We start from the raw sequence: 4,383 nt of genomic DNA on the forward strand, positions 1-4,383 counted from the left end.
AATAGTAATGCTGAAACAAACTCTAACCTACACTTTCCTCATTCAGTCTAACATAGAATAATGTATCACATCAGAAAGTAGAGAAAAGTCCCTCCTAACCTGACCTAGGGAGCTGCAATAAGTCATGCCTTCTTTGGCCTTTCAAACTCCGATGTTAATTTATGTTTGAAATCTTCACGTTCAGGTTACGACTTCTAATAACTTCCCTAATCTTATTTTGGTAATTAGGCGTATATGATACTTCAACTTCTACCCAAGTAGGAATTTTCTATATGAAACCGATGACTCATGGCAGTTTTGCCAAGTTTATCCATGTGACAAATGGGGAATGCGGGCATAATAATTTACATATAAATCGACTAGAATGGAACACCACTGATTTCGTCCATTGTTTATTTTGGGATACTGAAGGTGGGTTATGCACATGCGTTGTTTGCGATCGCTTGTGGGAAATTTTTTTTATATTTGTTTGATGTAATCAATGGCCGACTTTTTTTAACCAATTAAGAGTTTCAAAGTATAATTCCCAAAATGTTGTTCTACAACAACAGTTTCCACACTACCCGCCCTCCTCTTCAGTTCCAAAATTTCTCTATTCACTATATAGCTGTAGTTCCTTATCTGAAAGTTTAGATCTATACATGCCTGCCACAAATATCTAACTGCAAGCAAAGACAGCCACAGCCGAGAAAAGACCAATTAAGGGAAGATATATATTACAAGAAATTATATGTAGATTTTAATTTTAACCCAAATACAGTGTATTGCTTCATCATATTAGTAGTCTGATACTACGACTGAGTAAGAAAGCAGTACCCTACAACAGGTCAGTTTAGGTATGAACACTGCATCGTGCGCCAGGTTGTCTCAAAAGATTTGCAGAAGAATTTCATAGATGTTATTGAAGTCCACCCATATCAGTGACATGGTCATGGGTTTAAAATTGGTGAAAGATCAAGAGAGTATGGCATATTTTGAATGGTAGTATATTTTTGGTAGAAAGCAATAAGGAATAGAAAAGCCCAAGCCAGGAATAAGAAGATTAAAAATTGGAAGCTCAAGGTGGAGAAGGCACGAGAGTTCAGAAGTAAAGTGTTAAGGGCCAAAGAGATATATGTTATTGGAACGTCAGAAATGCTTGAGGAGCTACGGGATGTTCCGAAAGAGATTTTGGAGCCAGCAGCAGCAGAGGTGTGTGGAGGAGCAAGTGGTAAACAGCTACAGGAAAAATAAACAAGGTGGTAAAACATAGAGGCTCCAACAGCTGGGAAGGAAGATAGTTATGTACAGCTTGAAGGTGGTAGGAGAAGATAACCACTGTACCAAACTAGTTTAGTTGGATTAGCTAAGTATCAAGTTTTTTTTTCTACATTTGGTGCGTACGTATGATAACGGCCATGCCCCATAATTAACTTATTTCCAACCGTGTTGCTTAGAATATGGCAGTCTCTAGGAGGGTCGCAGGGGGTATTAGCCCCGTTAGTTTAGGTTAGGATGCTATACAATGACTCTTGATACTTTTACTGAGAAAAATCTGGTGTCTTAATTTTGAGAAAAGGTAAATTGAATGTAGTACAGTATCTGGTGCATGAAAAATTAGTGATAAGGTCAGAGTTTAAAGTAATAGCTAAGGTAAAACTGCGAATGTATGTGGTAGACAATATAATGAAGAAAAATATAAGTACAAGTGTGTTTGATTACGGTCCATAGTAACCCTAAAGGCCACAACACAGTGGGACTAACGAGATAGAAGAAAGAACTGTACTGAGCTACGTTAATTGGACATGACGATACACAGAAATTATGATCTTAAAAGTACAAGTTACGATTTGAAGGTGAATCTAGCATTAGACATGACTAAGGTAACCTATACCCTAATGTTGCTTAAATGCTAATTAAAGAAACGATCCATTTCCCAAAGGGCGTCAATGTTTCATCTAAAAAAAATACCAACGGTATATCGTGATGCAAAATACTTACATTTAATCAACAAATAGTAATAATTATTATTAATACAAATAAACACCGGGTAAACTAAATTTTAGGGAGAAACAAGACACTTATGAGTTCTGATGTGTCAACCAGAGATAAGGAGCACCTCCCAGATGGGGAAACAGGATGTAAACAGTCATGTAGGTAACTGAATGTTATAATATTTTACGTTTAAAAATGAATATTTGCTTTAAATCACTATATAATGTTTAAAATGGATTTATTGTTTAATTTACAAACTTAATTAATACCTTTTTATATATTTTATTGTCAAACATTTATTTCATTAGCATCTCACTTTACATGAAATTGACTTTCTGTGGCAGGGTAAATGACATATTTTTAACAATAATTTTGCATCGAGACGATTGCTTAAAATTTGGGTCTTGAATTGAAAAAAAAAAAAAATAAAATAAAAGAACTTAGCACCTAATATACAATGGCAATTGTAATTTTCAAAGCCTACTGTGCCAACCCGTGTAATACATAACTTATAAATGTTAAACTAATATATATATATATATATATATATATATATATATATATATATATATATATATATATATAAATATATATATATATATATATATATATATATATATATATATATATATATATATATATATATATATATATATATATATACACACACACACCATGTCGAAGATTTTGACAATACTGAATTTTGATGGGAAAAAACGCCTAAACGTGTGTGGGCAATTATGCATCAAAATTTTGTATCAAAGTTACACGTCAAAATTTTGATGCAAGATTTTGACGCTTTTTTTTTTTTTTTAACGTGCATGGGCCCCTTTAGACACGATTTTGATGAAAAGATGAAAAATTTATGTTACGACTATCTGTGATACTATTCAATTTTGGGCTATAGGTGGACTCTCTCTCTCTCTCTCTCTCTCTCTCTCTCTCTCTCTCTCTCTCTCTCTCTCTCTCTCTCTCTCTCTCTCTCTCTCTCTCTCTCTCTCTCTCTAAGAAATATTTTTCTGTAGTTTCTTAATTTAACTTACGTGAATATTGGTCATATGTAAAGAGACAACTTTATATAATCTATAGAATCACGTATATTTGTGTGACGTGGGCCATACATAAGACATTTGAATTATAGGTTGTTCACATTATAAAATAAGTTTGCAGATACTGAGTCACCTTATAGAAAGGATCCAACGCCTCTTAATTTTACTTATTTTAAAATTACTGCAATTGGATATATACCATACTGATAAACATCCAATGTTTTATTTCTACTACTTTCTACAACGCAACAAGTTACGACCTTGTTCCCAACTGTGGTAACTTCCTTTTATTTTAGCTTTAATGTTTGCTTATGTAATGTTCAGCACACTAATTGTCAAATTCTGAATACGGTGGGTAGTAGGTTGGCCAGGGCACCAACCACCTATTGAGATATTACCGCTAGAGAGTTATTGGGTCCTTTGACTGGCCACAGTACACGGATCCTTTTCTCTAGTTACGGTTAATATTCATTTGCCTACACACACACACACACACACACACACTGAATAGTCTGACCTATTCTTTCCTCGTGATGAGGGGTAGATGGGGATGGTTTGGGCATGCTCTTCGCACTCCCCAAGAGAGATTAGTTCACCAAACGTTCAGATGGGCTCCACAAGGCACTAGAAGAGTTGGAAGATCCAGGCCTATATGACTGAGGACTATGAAGTGCGAAGTAGATGATGGATGGAGAAGTATTGAATTAAAAGCTCAAGATAGAGACGACTGGCGAGATCTAGCCGAGGCCCTTTGCGTCAATAGGCGTGGGAGGAGATGATAATGATGATGATGATTCTTTCCTCATGCTCCCCTGTCATTCACCTGACATCTCTGAGATTACCAAAAAATTCTTCTTCGCTCAATTAACTACTGCACTGTAATTGTTCAGCTGCTACTTTCCCACTTTCCTTTTGGTGAGGGTAGAAGAGACTCTTTAACTACGGTAAGCAGGTTTTGTAGGAGAAGGACACTCCAAAATCAAAACATTGTTCTCTAGTGTTGGGTAGTGCCATAGCCTCTCCTGCACCATGGTATTGGTCTTCCACTGTCTTGGGGGCAGCGTTCTCTTGCTTTACGGTGCACTCGGGCACACTATTCTATCTTATTTCTCTTCCCCTTGTTTTTTTCTAAAGATTTTATAGTTTGCATATGAAAGATTTATTTTGATGTTGTTACAGTCCTGAAGATATTTCATTTTAACTGTTCATCACTTCTTTTGTAGTTTATTTATTTCCTTGTTTCCTTCCTCACTGTTGGAGCAATTGGGCTTATAGCATCCTGTTTTTTACAACTCGGTTTATAGCTGAGCTTGTAATAATAATAATAATAATAATAATAATAATAATAATAATAATAATA

The 4,383-nt window shown here is 35.1% G+C and overlaps 1 protein-coding gene across 1 annotated transcript in view; it reads right to left on the bottom strand.

Moving 5' to 3' along the window:
• The window catches only part of Arpc5 (Actin-related protein 2/3 complex, subunit 5), an 18,305-nt gene extending 16,180 nt beyond the window's left edge, over positions 1–2,125 (bottom strand). The window contains exon 1 of the mRNA XM_068346320.1: positions 1,981–2,125. The gene's annotated coding sequence lies outside the window, so the exon portion shown is untranslated. The remainder of the gene's footprint in view (positions 1–1,980) is intronic.
• Positions 2,126–4,383: the final 2,258 nt, after the last annotated feature.

Source organism: Palaemon carinicauda, chromosome 22 (assembly GCF_036898095.1).
Source record: "Palaemon carinicauda isolate YSFRI2023 chromosome 22, ASM3689809v2, whole genome shotgun sequence".
NCBI lineage: Eukaryota > Metazoa > Arthropoda > Malacostraca > Decapoda > Palaemonidae > Palaemon > Palaemon carinicauda.